The following is a 19,925-nucleotide window of genomic DNA, read 5'->3' on the forward strand; positions in this document are numbered from 1 at the left end:
TAATTTGGAAATTGTTTAAATTTATAAATTTCAAAAAAAGGGACATTTGCGATGTGTGTTATAGTGATGTGTAATTCTTTTTGTAGTGTGACTTGACACATGTGTTGTAAGATGAGTTGGCATTGTCACGTCTCTTTTTGAGGAAATTTATTTTACCAATGCATATATTTTCAATTATCCTAAAATGGTCCCAAGTAAACCTTGGATAGGGAGCCATGAGAAGGGTCAACTCAGAGTTGACCCGTAGGTAAACTTTGGGTGGACTTCAAAGGGGTTAAACTAACTCCTGGGGTCAAGTTAGGGGCATTTTTAGTGGCCATATGATGTACCTATGGATGAAGGCCAAATTTAGCCATGTGTCCGCTCCCTAGGGCTTTTTTAACCTCTCCAAAAATAGAGTTTCCCAAGTTGGCCGAATTTCATCTTCAGAAGAGTCTTCCTAGGTTAGATAACCCTTTTCATGAGTGTCATTTCTCATCCCCATTCTATTTCTCCTTTTTGAGGTGCCTTGGTTAGGGAGTGTGTAAGGTTTTGGGAAGACCAACCAATGAACATCCTCCACCCTTCCCAAGTGGGTTGGAAAGAGTGAGGTGTGACTGGGAATAGTTTGGGAGGGAGAAGTTTGATCACCCACTCTCCATTTTGGAGACATAGAATTTTAAATTTTTTGCGAGTATTGGGAAGATTTTGGCTAAGTTTGGAAGAAGAAAAAGTTGTGGATTTGGGCAACTCTCCTACAAATTCTCTTACCCTTTTGGGAGATTAAGGTTGGTTGAACTGCTATCTTTTGTATGTTGATGTTATGGAAAAATTGTTGTTGCATTGTTTTCTTTTGTTGCTTTTCCTTGTTGTTTTTTCTTATATGTGTAGGAAGATGTGGAGTCCTTCCATATGTGATTTTGGTTAAGTTTTTATGTTTTTTGGGGGGGGAGTTTTCAAGGCCAAACTCACCCTTGGGAGGGTAGAGTGGCCTTGGGGTGAAGGGTTGTTTGACAACCTTTGAGTGAGAGGCTCTCTTTGGAAGAGAGTGATTTTCAAGGGATTTTTATGACCCTTGCTGCATAGTATTATGTTTATGCAATGGGGGTCATAAGGGGAGTTGTTGGCTTGTATGTCTTGGGGGTCACAAGGAATTATAGGGACAAGTTTGGAACTTGTGGATGCGTTATATTTGCAGCCTTGTTATGACATTATGTTCACTATTTGCAGAATTATCCTCAAGGGTACTTAGTCCACCTTCACCCCACTTGAAAGTCACATAAGTGACATTGTCTAAACCTTGGGTTGGGAGTGTTTTTGTTGTTTTGAGTTTCTGCATGTATGTGTTTGTATGTGTGTTTCCCGTCTAGCCTTAATTCTCCTAGCTCGGGGTGGCTTCTAGCAAAACTAGGTTGGGAGGTGAGCCTCCATGGTCACAACCTCAGGCTTTTATTGCAGGTTGCTTTGGAAAAAATTTGGAAGGGAAAGCTTGGAGATGATCCTATTGCTGATTGTATTTTAGTTGCAGAAAAAAGGAGTTTATTATTGTATTTTAGTTGAAAAGAAAGAAAAGAAGTTTTCTTATTGTATTTTTATTGCAAAGAAAAAAGAAAATGTATTATTGACTAAGTATTACCATGTAATAAAATGTATTAAATTTGAAGTATTGATCTTTTAAATAAATTGAATGCATTTTGGATTATTTTAGTTTTGTTATAGTTGCTGGAAAATGATGTTTTATTCTGTTTTTAAATTTTAATGCAAAAAGGAATGAAAATTATTTTTTGTTTCTATGTGTTACAAAAAAAAGGAAAAAATAAATAGATATCTAGAGTTAATACTGCATTTTATCTTGCTGTTATTAATCAATGGATTTAGGAAGAATTATATTGCAGCTGTAAATAACTTTATTGTTGTTTATGTTATTTTTGTTTTCATTCTGAAAAATACATGTTAAAAGAAGGAAATAAATAGACATTTTAGATCTAGAATAAATCCACATTGCATCTTGTTGTTTATTGTTATAAAGAAATGTAAAAAAAAAAAAAAAGGGGGGATAGTTGCAGCTGTAAATAATTTATTGCTCTTATACATTTTTCTATTCTGGAAATGCTAGTTGAGTAGGAAAAATACTTTAATTTTGTCATTTCTTTACATTCTGTAAAAACAGTAAAATTAATCTACTTTGTTATAAAAAAAGAGTAGACTGCTCTAAATAATGTAAATACAGACTCAAACTTGTAAACTTATATATATTTTTCATATGTAAATATATATATTTTTACAAGGGATAATGCCTGCAGTTTTTATTATTTAAAACTAAGCTCCTGTTTTATATATATATATAAGAACTTTAAATAAAATAAAAAAATTGCTAGTAAGAATGAGGGAGCTCAAACCCCCCTCTCGTGGCCCCTTGCAAGCACGCAGTGGGGTGGCTCAGGCCCCCTTTGTGGGCCGAAACCCACAGGGGCGGCCTCAGCCGCCACTGCGGGCCGAGACCCATAGGGACACCCGCGGTGCCATTGTGGGCCGCGACCCGCAGGGGCGGCCTTGGCAGCCACTGCGGGCCGAGACCCGCAGGGACGCCTGTTGCGCCACTGCGGGTGGCGACCGCAGCGGCGACCATTGCTTCCCTCAACCATGCGGTCTCCCTTGCTTTACCGTCGTCGCCTCCATAAACCTGCGACCATTCCCTTGCTTAAAGCCCTTCCTCAGCCGCCTCCATTAAACCTGCACACACACACAGAGGCAAACAAGAACAAAAAAAAATAAGTTATGATAAAATATGCAACCCTAACCCATTTTCGGGTTAGGGTTAGCATTTAAGATAAAAGAGAAAATAAGATATGCAACTCTAGCCCATATTCGGGTTAGGGTTAGCATTTAGAAAATATAAAATGAATAGGTTAGTATAGGAATAGATCAACCCTAATTAGGGTTCATAATTAAAATAATATTAAAATGAAATGAGGGGGAATTCGTTTTTAAATTTTGAAAAAAGAATTTCCCCCCATTTAACTATAGCCATATGTGGGATTAATTTTAACTCCTTATTTTGACTAAGGTGAAAATTGATTAATTTTAATATAGTCTTTATTATCAAGGTATAATTAAAATTTGGGGATTAACTTTTATATAGCTATATTAATCGCATAATTGATTTAATTTTATTAACTAGGGTTATTAATGAGAAATATTATATAGTGATTTTCATATTTAATTAAATATGGATGTTAGGTTAAATTTCTTTGGGGGAATTTTATTAATGAAATTTATTAATTGTTTTATGTAAAATTCTAGCCTATGAGGTCATTTTGGCCGATTAATTAATAGTTGAAATTTGAATGTCTTAGGGGATTTAAAATTGACTTTAATTTAAAATATATTTATTTGGCAAATATCATAATTGAATTAGTTAACTTTATTGGTTATATTTAAAAGTGAAATTGCGTACGTTCAATTAATTAATTTTAATATGAGATAACATTATCATTATTTTATTTAGCCTTGAGTATTTTAAATACTATTGAGATAATTAATATCTGTCAAATTTAATTAGAAGAAATTAATTAGTTTAATTAGATTAATTAATTAAGTTGAGATGACCCTTTTAGTGAATAAATTAGTCTTCTCTAATTATTGTCACCATATTGATTTAGTTGATTAAATCAACTTTAGTAAATGATTCTATTTAACCCAGAGTTAACCCTTAGTTAAGACAAAACTTATTTAATTCCATTTTAATGTAGATTATTTAATGAATTTATGTTGTTTTAAAAAAAATTGTTGTTTCATTTTTTGCCCAAAAGTTTGGGCATGACACTCGGCTTGTTGCGAAAGGTTTCTCTCAGGTTCCAAGTGTTGACTATGCTGAGACCTTTGCGCCTGTAGCCAAGAAACTCCATTCGCTTGACACTTGCGATTACTACAACTCATGGCTGGGTTGTACATCAGATGGATGTGAAGAGTGTTTTTCTTCATGGGGATCTTGATGAGGAGATTTATATGGAGCAACCACAGGGTTTCATCCAAGATTCTTCCTTGGTCTGCAGACTAAGGAAATCTCTCTATGGCCTTAAGCAGGCCCCCAGGGCTTGGTATGCCGAGATGGATTCCTTTCTTCTCTCTGCAGGGTTCACCAAGTGTCATTTCGATCTGAAAGTCTACATTTTGCGACAGGATGACTCTCACTTGATACTTGTGCTCTATGTTGATGATTTGATCATTACAGGGAGCACCGCATCCATCATTAGCAGGGTCAAATCTACTTTGCATGACAAATTTGCTATGACTGACTTGGGTCTTTTGCACTACTTTCTCGGGATAGAGATTTCATAGTCACCTTCCGGGATTACACTATCGCAGCCCAAGTATACTCTTTATCTACTTGCACACTTTCATATGGTTGATTGTAAGCCTACACCAACTCCTTTTCTTTCAAGAGTCAAGCTTGAGGCTTAGTGCTCTTCTCCGCCAGTTGATGCCACATTGTATCATCAACTTGTGGGTAGTCTCATTTACTTGACTCACACACGCCCCGATATTTCATTTGCGGTTGGCATGGTTTCCCGCTTCATGCAGGAACCACATGAGCTTCATTAGAAAGCCGCTAAACACATCCTTCATTACATCCAGGGTACACATCACTATGGTATTCACTATGCAGCAGGCACACGACTTCGCTTGGTTGGTTACACAGACTCCGATTGGGCTGACAATCTTGATGATCGTAAGTCCACTTCAGGTTACACTTTTCACCTTGGTTCAGGCCCCATTTGTTGGCAGAGCAAGAAGAAGCATGCTATTTCTCTCTCTTCGACTAAGGTTGAGTATCGAGGAGTTGTTAACACAATGATTGAGACCATTTGGCTTCAGCAAATTCTCACAAAGTTTGGGTTCACCACTCCACGACCGACAAATCTACATTGTGACAATCAAAGTGTTATTACAATCTCGAAGAACCCGATCTAGCATCAACGGACCAAACACATCGAGATCCATATGCACTACATCCGAGAGTTGATTCAGGGGCAGGGCATTGATTTGCAGTATTGTCCTACAATGGAGCGGGTTGCAGACATATTCACCAAACCTTTCACCGAGAGTAAGTTCCAGCAGTTGCGAGCTCTCTTAGGGGTGTGAAATGTCTCATTAGGGGGGTCAGTTGACTTCTCCTTCCTCTCTTATGGGGGGAATTTTTCCTCTTTGAGGTTTTGTCCTTCTTCTTTGAGAGTCTTTTGTACATTCATCTCTCTTTTGAGGGGGGGGGGGGGGGTGTGTTTCCATTGGGTTTTCTCCCTTTCTCCATTTGTGAGAGATTGCATTGCATAGTTTTGCTTGCATTTGCATTTTGTACATGCGTACCTATCATGGCCTAGTAGCCGGGACCCATCTTGCATTGTTGACTTGAGTCTTCATTCCCCTAATTTACACTTAAGGGGGGTGTTGGTGTAAATAACTATTCATCATGGATATTATTACACTTTACTCAATTTAACTTAGGATAATGCATCTCTTCATAGTTTGGATATGAGACAAATAGGGAAGTGTGCACATAGGGATATAGCTCAAGTAGGAGAAATTCCACCTTTTGTGGTCTTATCTTGTTGTTACACTCCACATTCGGTGGGTAATCCACCTCTTGTGGAATATTATATTATTTCTCCTACCTACCCCTAATATTTCTTACCTACCCTTGTTTCTCATTGAGCCACATGTCATGATTGTGTGCTTGTATATCCATATGGCCTTGCCTATATAAGCAGACTCATATTCATTGTATTGGTTAATCCAGTTGATCATTCATATATTGATGAGAATACAGTTTATTCTTGTCATTCTATTGTCTCTCTTTATATTTTTCATTGTGCCCTTGATCTTGGCAAAATCTCATAGCTCCAAAGTATCTTAGCACATGTTCTATTTGAAAAATTGGCAATTAACTTCATATGACATATTTTTCTACCTGTAGACACCTAAAATTGTCCTGTCTAATTAAATAAATATTTTTATTTATTTAATTATTTTAAGCCTAATTCTTCTATTAATTAAATAAATCTTTATTTATTTAATTAATTCATTTATCCTCTTCTAGCCTTATTTCTCATTCAAATAAATACTTTTATTTATTTAAATTGTCTTTTTCCTAAATTAAATAAATATTTCATTTATTTAATTGATCTCACTTCTTCTATTAATTAAATGAATCTTTATTTATTTAATTAATTCATTAACCTTTTCTACCCATGACACATGTCATTTGTCTCTTAATTCCTACACTACCTACCCTCTCATTATTTTCTTATTTCCTCTACCTACCCTCTAATCATAGCCGACCATCTATCTTTTACACCTCTTGATCTTATCCCTCCATCTCTTATAGTGTCTTCTATATAAGAGGATGCTTCCTTCATTATCAATCCTCCTAGATTAGCATTCAAACTTTCATATGCGAACAAGCCTACTTGCAACCACATTTTCGTTCTTTGTTGAGCTCTTGTGCACATATAAAATCTGAGAGCAAATATATCAAGCAAGATCAATGGAGTTAGGAAGAATGGAGATCCAAACCCTATTGGACATGTGATGGTATAATCTTTGTGATTTGATTGATTTGTATTGTCTTAGGTAATCTTCATATGTTATGGTGGATCTTTGTTGTTGTTAGGCTAGGGTTTTGTGGTTGAATCTATTCAGTCTTTCAATATTGTTGTTTCCATTTTTAACATAAACACTAGCAACTAAACTCTTGAAGGCAAGGCTAATCATTATTGGGATTGATTTTCTCAAAAATGGGTCAAGGAAAAGCCTACCAAGGATCATACCACCTATAATACTGTAAAATTCCTATACAATAACATTATTACTAGATATGAGTGCTCATTAAGGATCACTAGTGACCAAGGAAAACATTTTGTGAACAAAATTATCAGAGAATTATTGACCAATTTCATGGTTACAAATAATCAAAGCACACCTTATCACCCATAGGCAAATGGGGTTAGTGAGGCACTCAACAAGATCATCAAAGCTACACTAACTAAAATATGTGATGCAAATAAGACTAAATGAGATATCAAGATACCCGCGAGACTATGGGCTTATCATATCACATATAAAATATCTACTAAACACACACCATTTAATTTGGTATATGTAATGGAGGCCAACTTGCCCATAAAATTTGTCTTTCATAACCTCTGCACAACACTAGCCCCGAGACTTGGTAATTATACCTCTATTAAATAAATATTAGAAGGACTAGAACAAGTATATGAAGTAGGGTGGTTAGCCAAATCACATATTATTGTAGAAAGAAGAAGACAAATCTTGGCAAGATAGAAACCTCTAAACAAAATACTTTCATGTCGAAGACATGGTTCTTATATATGACAACTATAAGGAAGTTAAGTAGCATAACGACTTCCTACATTGACCTTGAGAAGAGAGTAATGCAAAAAAAATTATTGATCTTTACAACAATTACAAAAACTTAACATAAATAAACATGAACAATGTGCATACCACAACACAATGATTTATGGGGGAAAACCCTTTTGAGAGAAAAACCCTACAATCCAAAAGTTGCCCAATATATTATTCAAAATTCAATAATAGATCATAATATACTTGCAACACAAGTTTCTTATAGGAGTATCACCAATGGAGATCCAAAGGCAACTCAAAAACTATCAGACTCTTTAAATACATCACAATTCACAACCCTAATACATTGCTCTCATAAAATAGTGTTGCCTTCTAGGGAAAACAAAGTGCAAAAAATACCCATTGTTAGATCTATGACCTAATGATAAACGATCAAGATTTACAATGATAAATTATACATAAAATGTGGCTTCAGGGGAACTACCCCTAAAATCCCTTGTCAAGGGGGGTGGCATCCCTCCTAAACCCCACAAGGGAGTTGTTAATGGACTCTTTCAAAGATCACTCAACAAATATGAAGAAGAAAGTAGTAGAAGATGCTCTGAGAAGATTGAATGGAAAAAGCAAGGGAAAGGTTTTTGATAGATGTACCCATTCTCACACCTTGCTACAAGATAATCTGATGAAGTTCAAAGCTTGTGTGGATGATGATGTAGATTTGTACAAATATTTTTGAAAATGGTCCGATTCCACAAAGAAAATCAAAGCACAAATGGAATCAATTGAGACTCAAATTATTCAGATGAATTGTGCATATAACTTAAAGAAATATGTGGATGGATCTCTACGGTTGCAAATTGGCCAATTACATGTGTAGTTGGATTTGTTGCAAGATTAAAGAAATCAAATAAAGAAGCAGTTTGAGTCATTGATAGATATTGTTGACTTAAAGTTGGTGACATTATCTACAACTTTGGATGATACAATAAAATTTGAACAAAAGATGAAGGAATTGGATGATGTTGGTGTTGTAGAAGACCTATCTTTACAATTTGAGTGTCAGAAGAAGATTCTTTCTTCTGCCCTGGCTACTTGGGAAACTACTCTTGTGTTATGAAGGTACAATATCCTCCCTTCCAAAGGAACTATTAAGGTTTAGATAACATAGATTTTTTGTTATATTGTTTATTAAAAATATTTTTGTCAAAGGGGAGAATTTTGAATGGTGTACATATACTTAGGGGGAGCATGTATAGTCTAGTTTTTTATCAGTGTAAATAGTACACCCTTTGTCCTTAATGTCAAAGGGGGGGAACTAAGCTAAGGGGGAGTATATAAAGATTGTTGAAATTGTTGTAGATATGTACATAGTGTTGCCATCAATGACAAAGGGGGAGATTGTTGGAGAATTGTTGATTTGAGTGAGTGGTGTTGGCAATGTATGTTGTCATTGATGTCAACACTGATATCTGACAATATGTATTGTTGATTAGTTTGGTATATAGACATGGCTATGGTATAATTTTTGGTACTTCAAATGACATGATAGAGGTGATATTTCTGATGGAAGTATGTTTGGAGAGATGGTGATAGTTTGTTCATTAGTGATGCATTCTATTTGAAGGCTTTTCAATTGATTACTTATCTATCTGGAACTCAATGATATGTGTAGAACCTCATGATTTATCATATGTTTATATTAAAGACATTTGTGTTGAGTTTACTTGCTTTAGAGAAGACTTGGTGACTATGTTGATTCAGTTTCATATTTGATAGTTGAAGAACTGTTTTCTAAGTGTTGAGCCTACGAGTTTACTCGTGTTTGCAGATTAGTTCCTTGCTATGCATTTCTCTAGGACACATCAAATCATTGTGTGGATTTGGATTTTAGCTTGATGATGGATTTTGTGTGTGATATCAAGTTTTCAATTGATTTGATCATATACAAAAGAAGTTATACTTGTTTGATCTTCCTATTCCAGTTTGTCAAAAGTGCAGGTTTAGGTCATATGGTAGAATGCTCCAAATTCTCCACTATGGATAATTGTGATAATGTGATGTGGGGAACATGTTGTAAATTGTGTTTTGGAACTATGGAAGAATTTTTTAGGTTTCTTGGTGAAATAATGAAAGAGTTATGGTTTACTATTATTTCTCAGTCTACAAGTGTTACAAAATGCTTAGTAGTTCAGTAGTCAACTACTTGCATATTGGCCTCCACTAATCAGTGAGATGGATGTAAGATGTTTGATGTTGGGACACATATCTTTCTTGGTAATCTATGTTATTATTTGATGATTAGTTGGGTCGAAGATTAGTCTTTAAGATACAATTATGTTATTTGTGCCTGACTTGGTGTGTTCTTATGATTGTGGATGGTCCAAACCTATTTATCTTGTATTGGAACACATTTTGATGGTGCATTATGGATTTTTTGAGGTAAAACATGTGTTGGGATGCTCCTCAACCTATTTTGGAGAAGATATATTATGTTTTTGGGATAAAAAAATTTCCCCACATGTTTTGCTTTTGTAGTCCTATTTAGCCAACCAAATAGAAGTTTTTGGATGATGCAAAGGATATATAATGAACAAATTATTTGTGAATTAAGGGGTAACATGTGTGTGATGAATATATAGTATAAATATTAGAGTTCATGCAAATTTTATGAAGTGTGAAAAATCAATGTGACAAAATCAAAATTGTATCTCATAGAAGAACACAATACCAACATTTGAAATGCTTCTTCTACAAAAATTCAACCAGTTTTGTTGATTACAAAATTATGATGATTATGATATTGTATCTTGTCTGAAGAAGTGATATTCAATCTACAAGTCCTTATATCTTGCTCCAGGGTAGTGTGCTTTGGCTTGTAGGTCTAGGTGGTAATGAGCTTCCTTGGTAGTGTGCCTAAAACAAACATTGTAATACTTGTTTATATATTGTGAGCTAATCCTCACCGAACTTTTCCCTCATTGGGTTTTCCACATAGAATTTTTGGTGTTCTTGTGTGGTGCATGGTTTATTTTATTCTTAACTTCTATAAATCTAGGTTTAATGTTTTAAGGATCAATGAAAAATGATTTTTAGTGTATGTTGATTCACCCCCCCCCTCCCCCCCCCTCTCAACATCTAGGTGTGTTCAACACATAGACCATCTAGTTGCCTTTGCCAATTACAAGTTTTCCCAGATATAAAAGAATTATATCACCATGAAATGATAAGCCCTCACCATAGTATGTTCCCTAAATAAGTATCAATATTACCTCCTCTCTACACCATTTTCATTTTACACTAGCCATAAACCTTTAAAATTCCTACTAAAGAAACCAACGATACATGGTAGGATATGCAGGTGACTATTACTCTTTCAAGAACTCAATTTTAAATAATGGTTAAGCTTGATAGGAACAATCAAGGTAAATTACCTTTCTTGAATTGAAATAGGAGAAGAACCAGGGGAAGTCTATGAAGAAGATCTCCTCGAAACCAACTTATTTTGGATAACAATAGTCCCTAAAGAATTACATGATGTGGCAAAATTACTTTCTACTAGCACCTACCCACCAGAAATGAATGGATGAGATAAACAAATTTTGTGATGAAAATCCTTTCCATATACATCAAATGTAGATATTTATATAGGAAAGGGCATAATGAATTCCTTTAAAGAGTAGTATACGAGCATGAATGAGAATAGAACTTACAAGATGCACATATAGGGATTGCAAGAGGTCATAAATGTGGAGATGTCATGACCCATAAAATATTACTATCTTGATTATGGTAGCCTAAGATATATAAAGATGCCAAAAACTATGCAAAGAACTATAATATTTGTCAACAAAGTGAATGACGCGCAGATAGGGATGAAATGTCGCTCCAAAGTATCTTAGCACATGTTCTATTTGAAAAATCGGCAATTAACTTCATAAGACATATTTTTTTACCAACTAAACTCTTGAAGGCAAGGTTCATCATTATTGGGATTGATTTTCTCAAAAATGGGTCAAGGAAAAGCCTACCAAGGAAAACACCACCTATAATAATATAAAATTCCTATACAATAACATTATTACTAGATATGAGTGCTCATTAAGGATCACTAGTGACCAAGGAAAACATTTTGTGAAAAAAATTATCAAAGAATTATTGACCAATTTCATGGTTACAAATAATCAAAGCACACCTTATCACCCATAGGCAAATGGGGTTAGTGAGGCACTCAACATGATCATCAAAGCTACACTAACTAAAATATGTGATGCAAATAAGACTAAATGAGATATCAAGATCCTCACAATACTATGGGCTTATCATACCACATATAAAAGATCTACTAAACACACACCATTTAATTTGGTATATGTAATGGAGGCCAACTTACCCATAAAATTTGTCTTTCATAACCTCTGCACAACACTAGCCCTGAGACTTGATAATTATACCTCTATTAAATAAAGATTAGAAGCACTAGAACAAGTAGATGAACCAGGGTGGTTGGCCGAATCACATATTATTGTAGAAAGAAGAAGAAGACAAAATCTTGGCATGATAGAAACCTCTAAACAAAATATTTTCTTGTCGAATACATGGTTTTTATATATGACAACTATAAGGAAGTTAAGTAGCATAACAACTTCCTACATTAACCTTAAGAAGAGAGTAATGCAAAAAAAAGTATTGATCTTTACAACAATTACAAAAACTTAACATAAATAAGCATGAATAATGTGCATACCACAACACAATGATTTATGGGGGGAAAACCCTTTTGAGAGAAAAACCCCACAATCCAAAAGCTGCCTAATATATTATTCAGAAATCAAGAATAGATAATAATATACTTGCAACACAAGCTTCTTATAGGAGTATCACCAATGGAGATCCAAAGGCAACTCAAAAACTATCAGACTCTTTGAATACATCACAATTCACAACCCTAATACATTGCTCTCATAAAATAGTGTTGCCTTCTAGGGAAAACAAAGTGCACAAAATATCCATTGTTGGATCTATGACCTAATGATAAATGATCAAGGTTTACAATGATAAATTATACATAAAATGTGGCTTCAGGGGAACTACCCTTGAAATCCCTTGTCGAGGGGGGTGACATCCCTTCTAGACCCCACAAGGGGGTGCCCCCCACTCCCTTCAACACACCCCCCCTTCCCTCCCCCCCAACACTCATTTATCAACAATAACCTTTTATTAAGGCAAGGCTGAGACACCATTTTCCCAACAACAACAAGTTCAAAAAGTAGGGTAAAATTAAATTTCAATGGTTGGGTCTAGATAAGATTAATGATATTCTTGAACAAGGAGCTATCCACTTAGAAGCGCTAGATTACATGACCTTACAATGTTACATCAATAGTGCAAGACTCAAACACTACCACCAATTGATAGAATAGGCGACTTGAGGACAAGTCAAGGTTTAGAAGGGGTTATGATGTTGGTAGGGAAAGAGTAGCAAGGAAGACTTGTGGAGACATGCTACATCTTGTCGCATCATACTTGTAGAGCTCATGGAATAGAACATAGCATGTAGTCTAGGGGTACTAAGTATGGGTCATGTCCCATCCTATAGGCATACATATGTTGTAAGATATGATCACTAGTAGTAAGGTGGATTGAGAGTTATATAATAGATATAAGGAGAGATAGAATATGCAGAAGGGAGATACATGATATGAATGTATGGAGATATACAAGAAGATATAAGGGTGTAAAAGTTATACTAAATGAATTTAATTAATATAATTACTTTTGGGCCTCAAACTTATGTGTTATGCATGTTATATTTTGATAATTAGGTAACCATTTGTCTAGAGATCTGATTAATAGGAATGAGTCTAGGGTACAAGACTATGACATCATAAAGACATTGGGGTTTAAAGATCTGGTTCGTGTCCCCATATTACTTGCCAAAAATCCTCCATCATGATTTTTTTCCTTCAAAGGATGTATTATTTCTCATATTAGATACATCATCTTAGTTGCTTGTCCCTACCTTGGCAAGAGGTAACACTCGTATTATTTATTAATTATTAGATTTATACATTTTATTTATCTTTTGACTAATGCTATGTGTTCTCAAGGGCACCATGATCATTGTTATATCACAGTGTATCCTAACCAATATATATTGGGGTATTTTCTATTACACGTCTTGTGTTTATTGGTTGTCCCATCACAAGGTCCACCAAGGTTGTGAAACACCTTGTGATTGGTTAGGGAATCACTTTGTCTATTGTTTCCCTAGCCTCATCTCTTATATATCTATACAAATAATCCACTAAACTTGCATGTATTATTCATGGATTGTGAACTTTTGGTAAATTTATATTGCATTAGGCCATTTCTTATCTTTGCAATCATGTGCTTGTCTCTCATTTATAGGAGTTGTCCATATTATACTAGTTTAACTTTAGGATAATGTATCAAATAGGGTTTGAGTAGTTAATGCATTCTAGATTTGAGTTATAATTGTTTATTACATATTCAAATATAACTCCTTAAAGCTATATTATCCACCATTGTCCATTCCCTTTACCTTGACATGAATATTCTTCATGTTGTTCACATGAACATTAAACTTTTTGAATCAACTAAAGATCACATATTTATGCTTTAAAAAATATATAAATATTTTCCTAGAGAAACCATCAATGCAATAAGCTTAATACAAATATGTTCCCAGTGAAGGGCCAAAAATATCACTATGAATCAAAACTAAAGCACCTTTAGATCTGAATTTTTTTTAAAATGGGCATAATTTGATTTTTCATTAACACAACACTCATACAAACATAAACTTATGGAAAAATTCTAACATCATAACAGTATCTATAATTACATAATAAAACCTCTATCATGAAAAATGATTATATAGCCAATACCAAAACTAGAAATCATAAGTGGTTTTCAAGACTACATCTTTGAAATTGTGGGCTAAAATAGGTACCAAAATACATACACAAAATCCAACACTCAAAAATATGGTGAATTAAATAATAATTAAATAGAGATTATCATAGCTAATTTGGGTGCTTCATTTACTTTTATTCTCTTTTTTGGAAAGATTCTCCTTGATTTTCTCTTATATATCACTTAGCTCTATCTTATCATATATTTCTTATAATGACAACTCTTACACACTTTACAAGTTGTCATAGTTTGATTTAGTGACTTCCATGACACTAGGTGAGACTTACAAATCTCTAAATTCAAACTATACGTGTTATAATGTCACTCTAGGTGGGACACCCCAATTATGCGGGTAACAAATAAATACAAAATTAATTAAATAAATTTTTCTAATAAGATTTGTGATATTTGGCTATGGAGATAAAACCCTAGGATTAAGAATGCCTAAATTGAAGCACAAATAAGATCAACATGAAAGAATAATTATATTTATTCAAAAGATGTAACTGATGCATGATTGATTACTCGTATGAGAGACACAAGTAGGTGTTTATAGGAATATACATATAATGCGTGACAAATGATATGTAGTCACATGTATAGTACATCTCTACAACAAGGAAAATACATGCCGCACAATGCAAATATAATCTACTTTAGTAAACTTATCCTATCCTAGATCACAATGCAATAAAGTAATAAACTAAATGTAATAAAATGAATTAATATATTAATGCTCTTCAAAAGAATAATTTACGTGGGTATGGATAGATTGATTGATAGGTTCTAACAAAGGTGTAGCCATGTATAAAATGATCTCATTGAAAGGATGATAAAACCCATAGAAAAGCCCCTCAAGAGAGGATGAAGAAAATAGAGCTAGGTGAACCAACTCAAAAGAGATAAGAAGGATAAGCACCCATGCCAAGAAAAACTCCCCTAAAAGAGAGAAGGATAGATACCATGAAGCCTACCGATGTGTAGTCTCCTACAATAATGGTGGATTCTCAATACTAATTACTAGAGACAGTTCATGATCATTGAATAACATTCATCCCCTTAACAATCAATGAATACAAAGGTGTAGACTAAAAAATATTCCTCTTATAGAAATTAATATGAGGGAAGAAGAAAGAAAGTGACAATATTTGGATACTACTCAAATATTACCATGCTAGTGTTGAAAGATAAGATAATAAAATAAGTAGTCCTAGGCGTAACTAAAAATGATAACCTCTAAAAACCATATGAATATTTATGAAGAACAAGTGCTAAACATGTGTAGATAATGACTATTGTGTAACTATCAACAAATATGAATCTTATGTCCTCAAAAGTGTGTCTAAGTCTATAAGAAGGGGATCATAAAATAGACCTACCAAATCTATCAAGTACTAGACCCAAGGAGATATATTTGTAAGGCATGAAATAATCTATTATAATAGATCACTAAAATTCATGGATAAAGCAAATGTTGAACTTAGTAGAAGCAAGAGATGGAATATTAATACATGTATCTAGAACCTTGGTCAATGAAAAGACTCAAAGGTTTAGGTGACCATACTATAATTATTATAAACTCTCCATATTAAATGCTTTAGTACGAACATCAACCAAGTATTCTACTGCTATAATATAAGAGCCATCAACTTCTAGATGTCAACTCACAGATAAAGAAGGTGAACCCTCTAAATCTACAACATGATCCATAAAGTAGAAAAACTAATGGAAGTCTTTGTATGAGGAGAATGAGAATTATGAGGTCCTTATGTCATCATGAGGTTCAAGATTTTCCCATTTGACAAGTTGCATCGTGGTAATATGGTAAAAAATTATCAAAAGGTATATTAAAATTCATAATAGTATATTCCAGGAATGGAGTTTCATTTGGATTTCCATACATCTTCCAAATTCTAGTTCATAAGGAATGAGATAATTGAATGTGATTGGTCAATATTGACATAACACAAAACCAATCATGTGGCATGCTTAAATTTTTCATCCAATATATCCTTCCATCGATGAGAATTTGGTATAAGGATAATTTTATAAAGACGAGGAAAGAGATGAATGCACCTAAAATGCTTCAAGCTTTTTTCTTGCTAGAATTTATATTTTTATCAATTCAAGAGGATAATGAAAGAATGAAATTTTAAAATACCCATGATTGACTGTGATATTCTCCTTGGATTAGTTATAAGTGACCAACTACCAAAAGAAAATGAAAATACATGAGCACACAAGCCCAAAACCACTCAAACATGAGATCCTCAAATGAGTACCAAAAATGAGACTAATGAAGAATATGTGTCCAAGATGTTAAGAAAATAACTTGTGAAAATAACATGAAACAAGAAACTTAGGTTCTCAATAGCATCTTCCAAGTCTAATAAGGGACTCATAAATAAACCTACCCAATTTATCAAGTACTCATCCCAAGGAATTATTTATAAAAGATAAAGAAGATTTTATCACACTAAATCACTAGAAGTCACCGACAAAACAATGCTAAATGCTAAACTTAGTAGAAGTAGAAGATAGAAGATGGAATGCCAATATATTTTTCTAGAACCCTAATCAATAGAAGAGCTTGAAATTTTAGGTGCCCATATTATATCTCCTAAAAATTGTCCATGCGTAATTCTTGAATATGAACATAAACATAATCTACTAGTGCTAGAATATAAGAGTCATTAGCTTCAATATGTTGACTTGAAGACAAAGAAGATGAATCACGTGAATCTACAAAATGAGACATCAAAATAAACTAACAAATGAAGGTCTTTATATGATGAGAAAGAGCATTAGGAGAAGTCCCTATGCCATCACAATATTTAATCTATTCACAAATAGCAAATTACTTAGTTGTGTCATGAGAATATTGTTGAAATTAATCAAAGAAATCATGGAAACCCATAGTAGGGTTTGTTGGGAATAGCAGTTCATTTGAATTTCCGTAAATTTTTTAAATTCTAGTCCATTGGGCATGAGGGCACTCAATGTCAGTGGTGATACACATAGTGTTGATATTGACACAACAAAACCAATTAGTGGCATGATTAAGCTTATTGTCCCATACATTCTTCCACCAATAAGAACTTGGTTCAAGAAAAAAAATGTAGATATGGGACAAGAAATCAATACACCTAAAATTCTCTAGACCTAAAATTCTTTAGAATTTTGTTATGCTAGGACTTAGAGTTCTTTCCATTTAATTGGATAATGGAAATATAAACTTCTAAAATACTTGTGATTAACTATGACAATCTCTTCAAATTATTTATATAAAACTAAGCAAGAGACCCAACCAATAGAATAAAATATAATCACATGAACACACCTCCCCAAAATGAGTCAATCAAGAGACTCCTCCTCCCCCCTCCAAAAAAAAACAGAAAAAAGAAAAAAGAGATTATAGAGACACTTTATAAGTAGTACATATATAATTGTTGCTTGCCAAAAAGTACAAAGTGATGTTCATCTTAATATGTTATAGATGCCAAAACAAGACTACGATGTTGAAACTATATAAATTTTCTTCAACTTAGAACATATAACAAGATCTAGTATTAAAAAATTGTAATAGAAAAAGTTACCAAAAATTAGAATTGAAGATCAATTTTAGAGTATTGCATGTCACTCAATACTACTCCAAATTACTATTCTAGTAACTTTATAGAAATTATCTCAAATTTCTCTTTCAAATGAATTTAAAATTATTTTATTGATACTTGTGAGAGACATATGACCTTTTGCAAGTAAGTAGTAAAAAAAATAACAAAAGAAACTCTTAGAGTGTATCAAACCAAGTGCTTTAAATTCAATGAAATGATAGTAATTCTATGGTTTTTGAATGTTTTGAACATATTGTTAGGATCAATTTTTGCTCAAAATGCTCCAAAATGTTAACTTGTTAGATTTTGTAAGCACCTTCCAAATGAAAACCATCACAAATTTATCCTCCAATGTCTATTTTGGATGCAACAAAGGGAAAACCTACTATCTCAAGAATGATTTAAACTTAATGGTGAACTTGATTTTTCTCCACCAAACTCTAAAATGTATTTGCAATATAAGAGAACACAATTTAATTACCTTGGAATCTGGTATTTATATCAAAATTTTATTGTTCTCTAGATCATCATGTGAAGTAATAAAATATCATAATGATTTTTTTTAGAAAAGTAAAATTTCAATTCCCAAATCTTTTGAAAAGACTAACCCAAGGCTCTCATTCACTCTAAAACCTTGTAAGATTTGACTTTGGAGATACCCATTAAAGATTAAGAAGGCAAAGGAAAGAGCAAAAAATAATAATATGAAAGAATAATCATGTTCTCTTCAAATGATACAAATGACACATGACTCTTGATTGATTGCTCGCACAAGGGCTATATATGGGTATATATAAGATATACCATCATGAAATGTGAATGTACAACCAATACGAGATAAATGATATGTAGTACCATATGTGTAGTACATCTACACCAAATAAAGAAAATACAATTCATATGATGCAAGTACAACATACCTAAGTAATATCTACCTACGCAACCTTATCCCATGCTAGGTACATATTAATGCAATAAAGTAGTCATTTAAATCTTAAAAAATAATAATGCACCAATAGGATTGTAAGGTCTATGACACTTATTTTAACATAGATAAGAGTAAATATACAATCACACATCTCCATGAGAGTGTTCCATATTAAAAATGCATAGATTAATAAAATATTATGTTCTAGTTATCATATTCTACTTTGTCTAATACATTATCTCCATACTCTTTTTGCATGCTTACAACACACCTAGGTCCCCATCTAGAGAATTGTCCTCCACAATATTTGGACCCAAATTAGTTAGAGATATCTTAGTTCCTCCAAAGGGCGTTGAAGAGTTGTGATGGGATTTGTCTTCTATTGCACTTCTAAAATTCGCACAATTCGTAACTTCTCAAACAGATTTGTTTTTGAATTTAAAAATCTATTGGACATAAAAGCTATCATAATTTTATTTTCTAAAAATGCGACCTTATCCAAAATCTATTCATGTTTACGATTATTTCTTGCTTCAAACTTAACTCCTTTTGTTTCAATACTAAGGCTAGTTAAGGTCGTGTTTAGGAACACCTTTGGTTGTGATCTATACATAGAGTAAATTACTTCACTTCCTTCAACTTTAGTCAAGCCCCTTTGACATATCGTCGTCAATAATTAATGATGAAATAAAGGGATATTGAATTAATGATGTTGAATACTAGGATGTTCCAATACAAAGATGTCCTTTGATTGCTCTTGGATGTTCAAATGATTGCTAGGAGACGTGATCAAGATTCTTGCTATAATGCCTAATGAGTTATGTTTAAATACACAATTATAAGGAATTTAATTTGAAAATTTCATGTTCAAATCGATTGATAAGAGTCACTTTTATATAGAAAAAAAACAAACCTATATTCCATCAACTTATTCTTATGTAACTCACTATCTTCACACTAGGGAAACATATTTTTTTAACAAAATTAGAGTTATACAATACAAAAAACAAAACAAAATACATTTAGACAAAAATCAAAACACCCACGTAACCAAAGGGTGTATGCCCATACACCCTTGG

This window comes from Cryptomeria japonica, chromosome 3 (genome assembly GCF_030272615.1).
Source record: "Cryptomeria japonica chromosome 3, Sugi_1.0, whole genome shotgun sequence".
In the NCBI taxonomy this organism is placed as follows: domain Eukaryota; kingdom Viridiplantae; phylum Streptophyta; class Pinopsida; order Cupressales; family Cupressaceae; genus Cryptomeria; species Cryptomeria japonica.